Consider the following 18,787-nt stretch of genomic DNA (forward strand, 5'->3'; position numbering starts at 1 on the left):
CAGCATAAGTAAGTGTCAGCCACGGGTGCAGCACAATCTATGTAACATGTCACACCTTCTTTCCAGTGCACTAATGTTAAGGCTGATTTTATAAAAGCTCCTTGCACATTATGTGATGCACCGGGGGTGTATCCTGCTGACTCACATGTGCAAGGACCCATGAATTATCTATGTGTGGCTTTTTGTGTGCCAGCAAATACTGCCCCCTTAATGCAAGACTGTGCGTGTAAGGTGTGTGGCATGGTTGTGGCTGTGGGTGTTCCAACGCAACAACCATGTATCCTGAAGCATATCATAAATTGTAAAAATATACAACATGGTAATGCAACTGAATGCTCTGTAAAATCAGAGTTGCATAGTGAGTCACTGTAGATACATGCTTACATCTTACCTCTTTCAATGTGTACTGCATTATAAAGCATGTATGGATAGAGGGAATCACCAAAACTGATAGTGTTTGTGCATTAAGGTGTCCCTTCATGATCAAAAGCAATGTACAAATGACACAGGCATTTGTGCTCCATGGTACAAGAATGCCAGTGCAGGGCCATGTCAGCCAATTGTGTGACAACGCAGGGGCAAGCACATTGAATAAATCAATCAAAATATAAAAATGTTGCATCACTGTGCTATGAAAGTGACTCACTTTAGTGCCCCCAAATGACTTGCAGCCCTTTCATAGTGAAATGGGTCTAGGTCTACCATGCACAATCATGGGAAGTGTGCATCACACATAATAATGACCCAGGTATCACTTACACATTTCATGACCTCACACATTTCAGTCACTAAATCATGTACTGCAATGCACCATCCCATGTCATGCCCATTACAAGATAAACATCAATTTATCATGTACACATGTATCATGTGCACAAACAATGTGCAACTCTATCTTAAACAGCCCATCTAATTTACCAAACAGTAATATCACTGAAAATGTTTGCAAACATTACATACACCACATGCCATGTATCCTCAAATGTGTTCCAAAGGTAATACAGTTCTTTTACTTCCCATTTACAGCTGATCAAGGATATGGCCTACAGACGTGGTTGATGACACCATTTGGACATATCCAGGCTGATCCACAAAAGGTCTACTACCATGCACATTGCCGAAGAAGAAATATCATAGAAAAAGCTTTGGCCTGCTCAAGGCCAGGTTTCGTTGTTTAAATTTATCAGGTGGGTGCTACTATATTCACCAGAAATGGTGTGCAAGATGATCATGGTTTGTGCAATACTACACAATATATGTGTTAAAATAAATGTGCCTTGGGATGAAGAACAACAGCCCCTCGAACCAATGGATGATGCTGATGATGAAGCTGAAGCTGAACAAAGAGCTATCATCAACACTGCTGTAGGATAAGACGTCACACTTATATTCTCTCCCAATGTTTTCACATGATGTTGAAATTCTACATTATACAGATTAGACCAATGTCTCAAATAAACTCACAAATACATATGAAAGACTTGCAGATGTGTTTCCTTTATATACAGGTCATTAGATACGAACAGCATCAAATAAGAATTGTTTGTACGTCTGTTGAAATATCATGGTCTGAATCATCCAACTGACCTCTGTGTGTAACATGTGTCTACATACGCCTTTGCCTACCACATTCAACATCATGAAAATCAAGGTGCTGCATCCACTTCTGTGTGCACACCATTGATACAGATAGGCCAAGTGCAGTCATAACGCTAACAACATCTACAGCACCATGAAAATGGATACATACCTCAGTCCTTTATAGCATGTGGACCGCCTCAAGCAGTGACTGATGAAATGTATAATAGTCATTTACATAACAATTATACATGTAGTGAAACAGTATGCCAATAGACAGTGTCATTACATAAGCAACAGTGCATAGTTCGCTATAATGAGATGTCACATCACTACTAAACACATCTCCGATGCAAATTGCTAATACTGAGCACAACTGGCCCTGTGAATGAGAAAGTAATACTGCATGTTGCTGCAAGTCTATTTGCAGAGCAAAGCTGGCTTATTTATGAAGCACAGACATGCAACTTATTGCTAACATATGTGGTTCTCTGTGCTTTACCCTGCGCACGGGCACAAACTGTTGCCATGCGTCGGCAGAGGCACACTTGCACCAATAGTGCGAGGATGGCTGGGTAGTGGTGTGAATATGCGTTGCTGCAGAAAGGGGCACCTTCCTATACAAAAATAATAATTTTGGAAGATTACCTCTTCAAATGTGTGCTGTCAAATGCAGCACGCATTGAAATAGGGTAAATTGTCGAGAAATAAAGATTTGTCACCACGTTGTGACTTGTGAAGCCAACGCTGGTGTGATGTAGCAGTCTCATGCATTTCCGCATTTATGATTGCTCGTAAAGGTGGAAATGCAATTGTGGACATGTGTGTTTGGGAAAACCACATCAACACCCATGACCCAGGCCAACATGCAAAGTGTTGAGTGAGAAGTGGCAATACATACAAGCAGATGTGAAGCCACACAGAGTGCCTGTCTGTTTCATTGTATGAATTGCCCTGCAGGTTGGGCTGTACGTGTGTTATGCAACGTGATGCCCCTGTGGTGCAATGTGCCTGTAAAAATTAATCACATACATCACACAATTCTCATGAGAAACAAAGGTTTGGGACATATCCCAGGATGTATGTGAATGCCAGAACCAAAAATTACCAGCTCATAGTAAAATAGATGCAGCATGTTGTAAGGAAAGCTTATATGAGCATTATGTGATGCATCACTTCCACAAGACCATGCATCACTCCTTAATTCAACATAATTCTGGGTTGAGTCACTTTGACACACAAAACGTGTTGTATCTTGCAGAATATTGACGCAACAAAATTAAAGTGTTGCATCTCCTGTACAAATGCATGTTGCCTAATAAGGCATAATGCAACAAATGTGAAAACCACGCAACACATAGAAACGTCATGTATACATTTGTGAACCATAAATGCTAATTGTGTCTGAAACATCATCGCATAGTCACAAATATGACGCAAAACGTAAAACTGTGTCGCATCCATACAGGAAATGATGCAATGATTCAGCCATGCTGCAAATCAGGAAGTACGCTGTTACTTTCTCTTTGACTTAGTAATCCTAGGAGTGTTCTTGTTGGAGGAGTCTGTTGAGAATTGCTGATTGAGTTTCATTACATTTTCCTGTGTTCTGTGTGTGTTGTGTGAACTAAACATTATTTTTTGTCTGTTTATTGTCCTCTTAAAGTATTTCTCTTGTTAAAATTATAATTAGAGGTGTTTGAGTTTTTTGGGTTGATAGGTGTAGGTTAGTATTAAGGTTGGGTTTCTAAGTTTCTGTTTGTTTTTTCTCTTTTTTCATAACCTCTTCACTGCGGTGTGAATTCGACCTCAGTGCTGGACATTCCGATCGCAGGCGTGGTCATGACGGCTCCCAGCCATCATGAGCACACACCCACTGTGACTCATGGCGGCCGGGGGGCCACCATGAGCATGCAAAAGGTTAACCCAATAATGTTTCCTATAACAGGCAGGTCCAAAAACCTGTCACACAATGAGTTTGTGGGCCTACTGTGGCTCATATTTTATTTCCTGCCTAGAATGCTCAGCACAGGGGGACGTTTCAGCAAAGGGTACCCACCAAAGGAACCCCGACAAAGGTGGAAGAAGATCCAGCACCACATGTCACGGATTTATTATGTGGATAGGATGGTCCACCAGTTAAAAAGCAGCAGGCAAGATGTTGTAACAGGGAGGCAGACTTGCTGGACCATCTCGAACTGGAAGTCTGTGGCCTTATTGGTAAGTCAATAACTGCAAAAACACAAATGTGGCTTATTTACAGGTCTCTTGCGATGCCATACATTGCTTCCTCCATTATTAAATGTGAAGCAATAGTGGCACAAAGTGCTTAGAGGAAAAGTCCCTATGATGTTTTGCATGTTGGAAGGCCATTATGCCATACTTCTGACACACAACATGGTTTCAACTTCAAAATTCATTGTTGCTCATTTACAAGCACCCAGTGCCAACGGTGCACCTCTTTTTGTTATGCACCGGTGGAACATTTTGCAACACCATATTACCATGGATAGGAAAAGCCACAATGCATGGCATTCCCTGTCCTTGTAAATATGGCACATTTACCCGTAGCACTTTTCCTAAAAGGAGTGTTCAATGGGTGTGGCTGTGGCTGTTCCCATGCAACACCCATGTAACATGAAATATTTCCAGATGTTAGAGAAATAAAAAAATCATGGAAATCCGTCTCATTGCCACGCCTCCACAAGGGAGGCATAGGGAGGCACAACGATTGGATACAAGATGGCCTACTGCTGAGGAGCTCAAAAGGGGAGCTCCACTTGCTTGGTATCACAACTTTCTTAATATCCTGTTAGCCCCAGCGGCATCTGAACTGGACACTGAGAGGAAAAGAAGGAATATCGTCTTTATAAGTAGTAACCACTTTCATGATTTTATTCCAAGTTCCGGATCATGAACTCTGGAGGCATCCATACCATTAGTTCCATTTTAGCATTCTCTCTCCCTCGGGACCGCGCTCGCGGGCGGGATTCGCTATGAGACACACGGGCATCCTCCCTGAATGCTGGATCTCCCTTTGTCTGCAGAGGGGCCCTGATTGCAGAGGACACGTCAGAAGAGGTCCCGTGAATCGAGAGGGACTGGGATTGCCCACCTTGGGGAGCTTGCTGCTGACGCCCTCACGGATCGGGACGCACCTGAATGGGGCACTCTGAAGGCACGGCCCACCCCTGCCCTTCTCGCTGATGGTCTGAGCAGTGAGGGACTCGGAACACAGCAGCCGCTCCTCCACGCTCAGGAGTGTTTTGGTCTGTGATCTCTCGGTTGAACTGCGGGACCCTTGACTCTAGTGGGTTTTCGCTCCCGCTGGGGTTGCAGACTGGATTGCTCACAATTGCCTCCTGTCACTTTGTTTTTTTTGTTCGCAATTTTTGTTGGCTGCAAATGTAGCTGCACACAGTGGGAAGTCCATTTGGTTTGTTTGACCATTGGATTATGTGATTGTGTACTGCATACCGATTCGCCCACCAGGGGGTTGCCCATTTTGGGATCTCCTTTTCATGGGGAGACGGCGCTCACCAGCTGCCTCTATTCAACAAAATGGCAGCAAAATATATAACTAGGGAGAGGGCAGTGCTTCGATCAGAAAGAGACATAGAAAACAAAGAAAGGACTAGTCAATACAGTGCAAATAAAAATCGAAATAGAACTACTCCCGAAGAGGCTCAACCAATGGAAAGTGTAAGAGGACTACCTTTCAGGAACAGATTTACGTAGTAAACAGGTGACCATCTTGGATTGTCTCACTCAGAATGGGTTGGTTCCTAGGAAACCCAGACAACTTCCCTCGATTCCCCCTTCAACAAATTCACAGGTGAGAGCATTTTCCTTCTGACCTAGCTCCACCTCAACCTCACAGTTCACACGGCCTCACTCACTCCCCCCTGACCCTACTCTACCCCACCAACAAGCCTCAACTCCATTATGGAGCAAACAGGACTACACACCTATACCATTAAATACCCCCTAACCTTACAAAAAAGCAGCCAAAGACTTTAAATACAATCTACTAAAATCACAACCCAGAACCCAAATCTCTGACCCTTACTTCTCAACAAAGAAAGGACATATTACTTACGACATCTTCTATACTAAGAGAAGAGCCCAATGGAGGAAAGCCTTTCTCACCCTATTCTCGATTTCTTCCACTAGAAACACAGCATATGGTCTCACGATCTTCATCATTTCCCCCCCAACCTACAAAGCCACAGCAACAATCACTATCTATCATAATGGGGTCATCCTCATTCAATCATCGGACCGTAACTTAAACCTATTGGATAACATCTCATCCTCTCATCAAGGAAAAAGTTGTGAGACCCCATTCCGCTCCCCAGCAGATCCCAATCTCAGTTCACCTCCCAACTCCCCGCCTGATTCCCCATTAAGACATTTTCCTCCTATGACCCAACCGGCATATGCAACTACCCCAGACCTAACAGATCCCCTGGAGATGACATACATCCCTCCAATTCCTATTCTACCCCTAGCACCACCAATATTCCCTCTGTCCCAATCAGACCCCGCATCCATTCCTCCTGACATCCCCCATTGCACCCCCTCTCCTGATACCCACACAGGCAGAAAGCAATACAACATACTAGATTACGTTTCCCCCCCAAACCACATACATGGCCCAAGCTCACCTCTCTTACCCACAGTCCATACATCAAGCTTGTCACCACCCACACCAGACACCAGAATTGATGAGATATTATTATCTCTCTACAACAAGTCAAAGAGGACCTCCATATTCTGCATGACTTGATTCTACACCAACCCAAGTTCATGGGCTCTGAACTAGACTCTAGGAGAAACCTTCACATTAACCACTCAAAATTCACCCAACAGCTGCACGTAAGCTCCCCAAAACATCAGCTCACAAGGTGGAGAGCAGTGTCTTACCCGATGCCTCATCCTGTCTGGTCCAAAGGAAAAAAACTCTATCAGCTAAAGTCTTAATCTCCGTACTCCGTTCCTATGATCTACCGTATCCCACCCTTAATACAGAGCATTCAGACAATTTGCATAAACATTCCCTAATCCAATAGACAATTTGCATAAACATTCCCTAATCCAATCCATCCCCTCCAATACTCATAGTTACAAGACACAATTCTAGAGGTATGGTTGAAAACAACCTCATGCACGTCCCCCTCATACATGAACCCAACACAACCCCTATCATGGCTCGTCTAAAATGTATACTTCTAAACTGTAGATCTGCCTCAAGACATGCAGCTGACCTCATACCTTACTTACTGATTTTAACCAAACCATGGCTAAATGAATCATCTACTCCCATCCTTGATATACTGGTGCCCCAAACCATGTCATCACAAGACTAGATAGAACTGATAGGCCAGGTAGTGGCATTGCTTGCATACATTGGAAAACTCTCTCAGGTAACCGCTCTCACTCTCCGGTATTATCCTCCTGTGAATACCTTTGTTTAGACATCACTAGTAATAACAAACCAATGTGTATACTGCACACATTCTACCACCCACCAGGGGATAACCATAACTTCATCGAACATCCCATGGATATTATAGCTACAAATGCCGGACAACAAAATATACAAATATTCCTTGGTGAACTCAATCTCCATTGGAATGACCTTGACAATTCAGCGGTTAGTAGCCTCAAAGCTTTTCTCTCAGACCTTGACCTTACCCAAATCTGTAACAGCCCCACACATGATGAAGGCTCAATCCTTGATCTAGTCATTTCCAAATCTGATTGCACTCAGCTAGAAACGATCCTTCCTTGTGACTGGTCTGACCACCCCATCATCACATTCTACATCAATAAATCAGTAAAACTACTCTCTGCCCAACCCACGAGAACTAAAATATGGAAGAGGAATCTAAAAAATGTTGGTGCTGACTTACAACCACCAGTCCTAACATCCTGCTTCCCCTGGAGGCCTTTCCGATGTACAAGGTCTGACTAACCACTACTTCCACTCTATGAACAGGTTATTACACAAAGTCACTCCCTTACAATTGAAAAGAGTATCCACAAAAGACTCAAAACCGTGGTAGGCTAAATGAGGACAGACAATCCCTAAGATTAATTGAATGATGATGAAGATAAGCACCATCCTCTGACCACCTCAAGCTACTAAGAACCATGAGAAATTCTTACTACAGAAAGATCAGACGATCAAAAGCAGCCTTCTTCAGTAAGCAATTAGACCAAGCCAAGAACCACCCTAAAAAGCAATTAGAACTAATCAAAAAACAAGCTAAGGATGAATCGCACCGCCCCCAAGCTAACCCAGACACACTACCCAATTGCGCAGAATTTGCCTCCTTTACTACGAAGACAGAAAACAAAGACGGACATGCTCAATGACTTCATATCCCATACCGACATTCACATGAACACTTCATCGCCCCCGCTAGGAGCCCCACTTATATGCTCAACTAAGTTTGACCAAAAAAACAATGCTGGTCCTCCTTCAACACGTATAGTGAAGAAACTATATTAAAAACGCTTGTGGCCCTGAATCCCTCTAATCCCTTCACACCATCTTCCCGCAAACTACATAAAACACTTCATTCCATTGTTTCTACCTCTATGGACGAAGATTATAAACACCTCTGTCCTTCAAGGAATCATCCCAGAAATCCTTAAAGCTAGGCAGGTATCTCCCATCCAAAAGAAGCCACCGGTTGACCCTTCAGACTTAAATAAATGCTGCCCAATATCCAACATCCCTACTCTGGCCAAACTCTTAGAAAAATGTGTTCACATGCAGCTTGGCGACCACATAGATCAATCCTACCTGCTCCACCTATACCAATCTTGCTTCCATACAGGTCACAGTACTGAATCAGTCATGACCTACATAATAGATGACGCACCAAAAATCCTTGACCAAAACAAAGCCTGTGTACGAATCTTGCTAGACCTATCTTCGGCCTTTGACAACATCAAACATGACAACTTGCTAGGTCTCCTGAAACACAGAATTGGATTGTCTGCATTTGTTCTAAACTGGTTCACCTCTTTCCTTCAAAATAGATCACAAAGATTCAAGGTTAATCAATCTTTATCCATGCCCGTCCCAGTCACTTTAGGAGGACCCCAAGGATTAACAACCATCACCTACACTTTTCAACCTTTTCATGGAACCACTCACCGCACTTCTCAGTTCCTCTAATGTCCATTATCACATGTATGCAGATGACACAAAACTCTACATAAAGATCCACTCACCACAGGACATCAAATCTCTCAACTCAACGCTTCAAAAAACACAGATCTGGCTGGCCGAAAACCATTTGGAAACTAAACACCCTCAATACTGAATTCCTCCTAATCGCTCCTTCTAACCAATCGGCCATCATTCTTGTTTGAATGAATCACCTAAAAGCACTCAACTGCCAACCTCTTATTATCAACTCAGCAAAATCGCTGGGAGTAACTCTGGACAGAAATCTAAACATGCAGAAACACATCAGCACCTCTACAAAAGGAACAACTTTTCAGATGAACTCCTTAGAAGACTGAAATCCTTCCTTCCCGCAAATGACTTCAAACTGGCAGTTCACGCACTAGTAATCCCAAGAGTGGAATATGGGATTGTCTCTTTGCGATCTTCCCAGGTGGACGATGGCCCCTCTAAGAGTTTCAATCAACGCAGCCGCTAGACTCATCACAGGCTCCAAAAGAAACTGTCACATCTCCCCTGACCTTAGACCCATCAACTTGCTACCGTTGGCGGCCAGAATTCAACTAAAAATCGCTTTTATGGCACACAAGGCCACTCTGAGTTATCTAGCTCAGAAATGGGTGATTTCTTGTGGTAAAAAAGATCCTCCAGGAGCGCAAGTAATCTTCTACTGAAACCACAATGATTTGCCAAGAAGAAAACCTACAACCGGACCTTCTCAGGGATGGCTTCCAGGATTTGGAATTCTCTGCCCCCACAAACTAGACAGAATCCTTCTACTGCATCTTTTTAAAAAGAAGTGAAATCTATTTTCTTGACTAAAGGTACATGATCCATGTATATAACCTGTAATAGTATTGCCAATTTGTATTAGATGCTAGTTTATTAAAGACACACCTATATTTTTCTATGCTTGTTTCTGTATTTTACATCTGCCCTGTAAAGTGCTCTGATATCCACAAGGGTCTTGTTCGCGCTGTAAAAAAACCTTCAAAATAAATAAATAACTAAATAAATAAACAAGATGGAATGTACTCATTTCTAAATATTTTTCATTTTACTATGGGTGGTGCATCCTGCAGTAAACGTAGTGCAAGGAAATTCAAGTATGGTGATTTTTTATGTGCAAGAAGGTGTCCATTCCTGCATATAGACAATAATCTCTGTGACGCAGACATCCTTGCATATTGGTGCAAGTGTGCCTGCGTCAGGGCATGGCAAATAAGTATGCACCAGCGCAGGCAAAATCACAGGAATGCAGCACATCATTGTTAAAATGTCACAACCATGTGCTGTGAAATTGTCGCAGCATGGCACAGCCAAAGGGCTTGTGGTGCCACGCTGCAGCACTTTCTTGAAAATGAGTTTCATGGTCTCTTAATTACATGATTGAGTAATGTCAATGTCTTGTGTTCAATGCATACACTGTATAGACGTCCAGCATTCACAGGTCATTCTATTTCTTTTTAGGTTTCCTAGGTGGACCCCAGCCATACACACAAGGGGAGGTGGACTCGTTCGAGGTCCCCAATGCTACCAGTGAGTATGAATTCTCAATGATTGTGATCATGATGGACACAGCAGAAAAATATCTATGGCTGTTAACAATCACACATGCCACAACAGACAGCAGTTTGTAACTTTGAAATTATAAGATATATGTGCCCTGAAATGATGTATCACTAGGTGTAACATGAATGTATACATCTGGGTCAAATGATTCAATACACAGTGCTGAACTCCAATCCACAATGAACTCAAACATACACATTAAGTCCATAACACATCACATCACTTTAGCAAAGGTTTTTCTGGCATTGCATAGGTCACGTGAATCTAAAGTTTCCCGAAAATGCAATCTAGGTGGCAACGTGCCACATTGTTAGTTATGCCCCAAGTCATACACCATTTGGTGTAGGTTGTCTGCGCAATGACTGATGTAGCTGAAAATCACATTTGACATATGGTGCAGGTCTCATGCACAACCATCCTGAAATGTGTGGCTCATGTTCCAAAATGTACCCTGAGTAATCATGCATTTAGTTATCACTAAGGAGAGTAAGAGATGGTCAAATCAGTTACACTCTCGTGCTATCGATACTCACACACAGGAGCAACTGATTAGTCAAGGGTTTTAATAGGGAACATGGAGTTTCCTATTCTGTCTGGATGTTAGATTTTACCTCTGCTGTGTCTCCAGAACTTTGGGATATCCAAAGATATTGGAGTAGACGTCTCTCTCACTTATCGTGACATGCTTCATCATCGGCGCCTATCCACACCCATGTGAGATGGTACTACCAGGGCAGACTCAACCAGAGATGGATGGGAGTTCTTAGATAAAACCAAGCTGGATAAGCAGGGATCCCAAAAAATGATTGTTTTGAAAATAACTTGAGGTATACCAAAAGACTCTTCTTTATTAGGAGGGTACCTGGGGTATGGATAAAATCATGAGTCTGTTGGGTTTTAATGAATCAAATTATTCAATTGTACCCTTTGTGCCAAAATGTTTTGGCCCTCTCTAGGAGCCCAATCGGGTCAGGGGCCTTCATCAGGGCTATGTATTGTGTATCCCTTCTCTCTACTGTGCACTCACACCATGCACACTCATGAAACCTAATTTTCTCACCTGTCTTGATCTTCTCTCCAGAGGATTTTTCTCTAGTATGTTTTGCCAAGGGTAATGCAGTTTATAAGGATGGTGCAGTCTTGTATTCACACATTCGTCAAAGAGCCAGGCACCATGGGATTACCTCTGTGTTTGCCGCTATGACTGCCACCTTCAACAGTTGTTACTGGAAGCTAGACTCACTTATCCTTCCACAATGCCATTGCAACATGCGCTGCATTGTGCATCACACAGCAAAATTACAATGACACTGCAGTTAGATCATGAGCTGGAGGGTGTACCTTCCAACACTGACAATACGTTTACTAAAATGCAGACATCAGTCCAACATAGTGCATGCTTGTCAGCATTGACACGTCAACATCTTGTTACACTGTAATGTGATAACATATTATATTTGGTGGGCTCATGTGGCCATGTGACAGAGCCATGTATATAGTGGAGAGATGCACACCTTTTCTTCTTTAATTATTCAACAATGCCTGTAAATTCCACTTTAAACCTTGTCAGCGTGCTTGCTCTCCGCGCTCTGCCCGTTTGCGCTGCAAACAAGTCAAAACACAAGGGAAACACGTTTCTGTCCCCATCTAGCTGCACAGCCTATTATAATGAATTAAATTCTTGATAAACCATTTAATTATTCCAAATTTTAACCAGTAATGTTCATTCTTCTCGGTTTATCTTCAATCCATTATACCCATTTGCATAGTTCCTTTGCTTTTCAAAAAACACAGGAGAAGTACTGCTTCCTCATGCCACTTTTTAATTACAAGTCACCCAATGCATTTCGGGAATGATCGCTTCTTCGGGGGTTTCTGAAGTACAAACAAAATGAATCTTGATCAGTTCAATGATAATTATTATTATTAATGCTGTTGATTAAGACAAACTGGCATCTGACATGTTTCTCTGTAATTCGACCTTTGCACAAACAATTGCTTGCATTTTTATATATATATATATATATAAATAGCTTCAAGGACTCCTCCATTTATTACAGCTCAAGCTCAGACAATGTTTTAGTATAAATGGATGGGACTTTACCTGATTAGTATGTGAGAACATGTATGTAATGTGGACAAGGGCAGAAAGCTGTGTGAGTGCCAACCCCAAACCTAGATCCATTTGAAGATGCCTCTATGTGGTCACCTGTAGCTGGGTGCTGCGCAGATCAATGTGCATCTTGCTGCCTGTGTGTGTAGTGACTAGAAGGGACATGGTACTTGGTTAGTATGTCCAACAGAACATTTATCAGGTTTTTGTTTTTGTGCATTAGCTCTGGGATCACAATGTTACTAACAATTTTCTTGTTCTTCCATTGTCATGTTCCATCAGTGCTCTGTATGTGGGCATTAAGGATGAGCGGTTTACTCTGCTCCATCAGCAAAGTTGGTGGAGTTTAAGAACTCTGCACACTGTTTGGAGTATGAAGTTTTCCAAAACTCAACAATCGCAGCAGAGCAGAGTTGACTAGTTCTGCTGGTAGACTGACCTTCCTCCCAAATCTGTGTCCTGGCTCCACTTAGCTTCCGCTGCTCCAGTTCAATTAAAATGAAGAACTGAATTGCACATGGCGTGCTGCGTGAAGGCATGAAATCCCATGATAGGGTCAGGCATGCCTTCAGGCAGTACGTTGTGCGCAATTCAGTTCTTCATGTTTCCTGTAACTAAGTGAAAATCTGTGGAGTACAACTATGCAAGCTTCGCCCTGGCTTAGTGCCCATCCAGTATGCTGGGGGTTGGAGATGCACTGCGTATTAGTTGAAATGTGTTCTTGTGTAATATGTTAACCTAGGTTTTCTACAGGGGTGCCTACCCACTGCCTGCAACGACCACTCAGGCTTTATTCAATGGAATTGAAACAGGAGAAGACCCTGCCTGTGAGTGGCACTGTTCCCTCTGCAATATATGCCGCAATGTTATACTAAATCCACTTTATATTAAAAAAACAATTGTGATGCAATAGACACATCAATTGTTCTTTAGATAATGACTGTATTAACTTCACAGCATTTAGAATTACGTGCATACATGGAAATGAATATGAACAAAATATTTTAGTGAATTACTGCCCCACACATGTTTTCAACAAAGCGATTCCAATATAAGGCATCTATTGGTTACAAATAAAACCAAAACAATATTCTTTACAATCTCAGCAAACAAATTAAAAATTAGTCCAATGCATTTCGGGACATGAATAGTCCCTTTGTCAGGGGCATATCTGAAACAAACAAATAAATGAACATATGTTATATACATTTGTCTGGAGGAAACTAAATCAACAACCGGTAGTTGCTTATATGTGCCTCATTTAACGTATTGCAAAATCATGCTCATGTGCCCCTTCAGGATGAAAAGCAACAGTAAACCTTAGGTGGATGCCCTATCAGAAAGGTGCCATGGTGTACACAAGTGCCACTAATAAACACTAAACAATGTGCCGATCGGTGAACACCCCTATGTTCCCTGTAGTGCTTTTACTATTGTGCCAATAATAAATCAGGTGTAATGTGTTGACAAGTCTCACCTGCTGAAATATAGACCATAAAATGCCCTTATAATCGAGCCAACTAATTACTAATGGAACCGGAGGTTCTGGAAATAAAAGTGTGTGATAATCAATGTGAGAAGTATGGAAAAAACTGTGAAAAGCGTCCATGTGTATGCCGGTAAACACAAGCTCTTAAACGGGAATATAGTCAAATGAGCCAGTGGAGATTGGGATGTCCTGAAAATATAGCGAAAAATCCCATGAAGTATGAACAGTGTGCGCATTGACTGTGTCTACGTATGACGAGCCATCACTTACCAAATAAAAAAGTTGCGCGTGATCGACAAGTAGGTGTGGTATGTTAATTATAGGGCCGACACTTAGAAACTTGTGAATATGTGCTTTATTCAAACCCGGAGCGCCGGGAACAGAGCGCTGCTTGCCGCGGTCGGCGCCGAATCTAACATGGCCGCCTTCCGCTTCCCGTTGCCTCCCCTTTCGGTTCCTGCCCGTGGAGACTAGACCGTCACCACATATCTCCCCCCTTTATGCAACACTAACAATAAACAATAAAGTCCTTACTTCCAGTTCATATCATAGTCCTTGAATTTCTCTGGTACCTTTACAGCTCTTCCAATTCTGGTTCTCGTTACTTCGGTTCTTCCTTCTTCTCTACGTCCACTTCTATCTATTCTAGTCCTTTCACTTTCATCTGCTCCGTCCCGAACTCCCTCATTGCTTTCTGCGTTGCACTCGCTCTTCCTCTCCTCACTCTTCTCACCTTCTCCTTCGCTGTCTTCCACTTCCTGCTCACCTTCTTCTCCGTTCTCATTTTCCTTTCCGCTACGTTCTCTTCCATCTTCGTCCTCTACTTGCTGTGTTCCTTCTTCATTATCGTTTCCCCACTTCAAGATCTTGCTGCACTTAGCCATTCTGTCCTGTGACCAAACCTTTCCATCACTGAGCAGGGCGGACCGGGTGTAGGGCTCCAGCACTTGCAATGGTGGTGAAAATTTGCTTTCCCCCTTCTTCTTGAGGATGGCCATCTTCACTCTCACCCAATCTCCTTTTTCCAGCTCAGCATTCTGAACATTTCGTCTCTTGTTAAAGTGCGCAGTGTACACTTCCTGTGCTTTCTCTAAATTTCGTCTGACAACGGCCGGAGACCATTTGCTTTGCACCACTAATTTCCTCCATGCCATGTTGTCTTTCGTAAAGGCTTCCCTTCCTCTCAACACCTTAAAAGGGCTGTATCCTGTGCTTCCTGGGGTGATGCGATAGGCCCAGATCATTTTCTCCAATTCCTTCTCCCAGTCCATTCCATCGTTTATGGCCGCCTGGATGGTTCCCATGATCACCCTGTTAAACCTTTCCACTTGTCCGTTTCCGGCGGGATGGTAGATGGGGGTGTGTTTCACCTCTATGCCGTTCCTGGCCATGAATGCAACCCACTTCGCCGACGTGAACTGCGGCCCGTTGTCACACGTGATGATTTTGGGGATTCCTTCTCTGACGAACGTTGTGCGTAGGAAGCGTATTACTGCCTCCGTGTCCTTGTGCGTAGGAAGCGTATTACTGCCTCCGTGTCCACATTCTCCAGTATCTCCACCTCGGGCCACTTTGAGTATTTGTCTATTATAACCACTGCGTACTTCTGTGTTCCTTCTTTGTTGAGAATGGGACCCATGATGTCCACCGAAACCATTTCCCATGGTCCATCCCAGAGGTGGTCTCAACATGCTCTGTGACTTATCTGCCTTGGCGCATGACTCGCAGCTGCGTACATGTCGTTCTATCTGGGCATCGATGGCTGGCCACCAGTATGCTTGTCTGGCCAAGGCTTTCGTCTTGGTGATTCCCTGGTGTCCTTCGTGCAACAGATTCATCAGGTGCTCCAGAATGCTCTGTGGAGGTATCACCTTGTCGCCTCTTAGCAAAAAGATGGGGTTCTCAGCCAGCGATAGTTCGTCCCTTACTTCCCAGAATTTTCTCAAATCCTCCTTGAGGTGTCTCTTCTCTGGCCATCCGTGAACAACGTATCCTTTGATGGCTTCTATGTCCATATCCTCTCGGTATGCTTCTTCCCATTCCTTGGCGCTGATCACTGCCTCCGTATCCTGGATGGTGGCTACCACATATCCTTCCCATCTGTGTTTCTCCGTGTCATCCGCTACTTCCATCCCTGCCGCCCTGCTCAGGAAATCCGCCACTTTGTTCTGCGGTCCCGGGATGTGTTCTACCTCGTACACGAAGTCCAAAAGCCTAAGAGTCATCTTGGCAATCCTAGGTGTCGCGTGGGCATGGCCGCTGGACGTCAACACTCGGACCAACGGCTTGTGGTCTGTCCGGACCAAGAATTTCGCACCCCACAAATACTGTCTGAATCGCTCCATCGCCCACACCACCGCCAGCATCTCCTTCTCCACCACACTAAACTTCTCCTCATTGGGCGCCAGCGACCTGGGGGCGAAGCTGACCGTCGATACTTCTCCGTTGTTCGACTTTTGCATAAGGACCGCCCCTAGGCCCCGGTCACTGGCGTCCGTGGTGAGGATGGATTCTGCACTCGGGTCGAATCCCTGTAGGGGAACGGAAGTGCCCATTTCCAGTTTCAGTGCATCAAATTCTTTTTGTTCCTCTGAACTCCATACGAACTTGTTCTTCTCCCTCAGGAGTTGACGTAGGAGATGCGTCTTCGTGGCAAAGTGAGGAATGAACTTACTGTAGTATTCGGCCATTCCTAGAAATGACCGAACATCCTCCTTTTTGGATGGTGTGGGGGCGTCTTGAATCGACTTCATGTTGGCCTTTTTCGGCAGTATGCCGTTTTCGCCCACTTCATGCCCTAGGTACGTTACTGATGTTACTCCGAACCTGCATTTCGTCCATTCAGCCGTCAGGCCATTTTCCTGTAGTGTTCGTAGTACAATGTGGAGTTTCTCGTTGTGGTCTTGTTTAGTTTTCCCCATTACCAGGATGTCGTATTGAAAAAATTGCACGTTCTCCACCCCTTTTAGCAGCTTGTGCATGAGCTTCTGGAAGACCGCAGCTGCGGATGCTAACCCGAATGGCATTCTCACGAATTCATAGCAGCCGAACGGCGTGATAAACGATGTGAGATGGCTACATGCAGGATGTAATTTCACTTGGTGGTAGGCTGACGACAAGTCTATTGTGGAAAACCACTTGATGTCCTTGGTCTTGGCCCGCATCTCATTAATGTGTGGCAGGGGAAATTTGTCGATGACTATGTTTTTGTTCAGTTCTCTCAAGTCTATACACAGCCGCACCTTGCCATTGGGTTTCTGGGCTACCACTAGAGGGGAAAGCCATTCGGCACTGATCACACCTTCTTTCTCCAGCCTGTCCAATTCGGATTGTACTGCTTCTCTACTGCGAAACGGAATGTTCCTCACCTTGTGCACCACTGGTTTGGCTCCCTCCTTTAGCTTTATGAGGTGTTTGTACTTCACTAACTCCCCAATTTGTCCATTGAATACTTTGGGGTACGCCCTCTGCCAGGACTCTACGTCGTCCTTCCTTTCCATGTCCATTAGCAAGATTTTCTCGATGCCCCCTGGGTTGAGTTGTATTTCCAACGCCCCTTGGTCTTTCCAGCTCAGCACTGATGGGCCTTTCTCGGCGACGTATAACTTGCATTGTGCATGGCGACCTCGGAATTCGAACAGGAGGGGGCAATACCCCAACATGGGAATTCTTTGACCTGTATACGTGACTGGCCTCAAGTCCATCGGGTGTAACGTCTCTTTGATCTTGGTAGCAAACTTTTCTTCCCAGACTTGTTGTTGTATGATGGAGATGGGTGCTCCACTGTCAGCAATCATTTCCAGTGGTACCCCACCAATGTGCATGTCCAGTCTGGGTTTGTCGGTTCCTTCCCCTTCCATGTCTAGCACTTGGACATCGATGTATAAGAACTCTTCCTGATCCTCTGCGTCTTCACGATCCTCTGCATCTTCACTTTGCTCCTGGTCTACATATCTGATCACTGCTCCCTTGGGTTTCCGGCGGCAGACCTTCTCGTAGTGCCCGAACACACTGCAGTATGAGCATTTTGCCCTGAATGCCGGGCATGCTTTGTCGTTTCCCATGTGTGCGGTACTGCCACACCTGTAGCAGCTCGGCCTACCTCCTCTGTTCGGTCTGTTGTCTGCTTGGGTGAAGTTGTTGCTGTTGTTTGGTCTTCTGCCGTCATGATTCCTTTGCGATTCTCTCTGCCTCGGCCGTTCACTTCTCGCCGGAGTCATGATCTTGCATACCGTCTGTGCTCCACTTGCCTCTTTCTTGGCTGCTTGGGTGCAACGCTTAGACATTTCCGCCTTTTTGACCATGGCCCATATCTCTTTGAGGGGGGCATCCCCATTTACCCACAATTTTTCCTGGACGTGGGAGCTGGTCGTGTGCATGATAATTTGGTCTCTGATTAGGTCGTCATGCAACCTATCAAACTTGCATGTGAGAGCCAACCTTTGCAGGGCCAAGACAGATTCGTCCACAGTTTCTCCACTTCTTTGCTTCCTTTGGAAGAAATTGTATCTGTCTATCGCGACGCACACCACTGGTCTGTAGTGGGCGTCAAGATCCGCAATGGCGTGGCTGAATACGTCCGTGTCCGTGCTATTCCTCTCGGCCTTGACAATTGTGTCATAGATCCTCATCCCTTCGGGACCCAAGTTGTGTAATAGAATCTTTTTCCGCCTCTTGCTTGAGAACGGAGTGCCACCTTCCTCTTCCAGGGCATCAAGATAATTGAGAAAGTACCTCTTCCAGTCTTCCCATTTCATCTCTGGTTCTCCACTCTTCGTCAGGAATGGCACCAATTGGGTGAGAGACGATGACTGGGACGCCATCTTGGACG

This window comes from Lissotriton helveticus, chromosome 1_1, assembly GCF_964261635.1.
Source record: "Lissotriton helveticus chromosome 1_1, aLisHel1.1, whole genome shotgun sequence".
Taxonomy (NCBI): domain Eukaryota; kingdom Metazoa; phylum Chordata; class Amphibia; order Caudata; family Salamandridae; genus Lissotriton; species Lissotriton helveticus.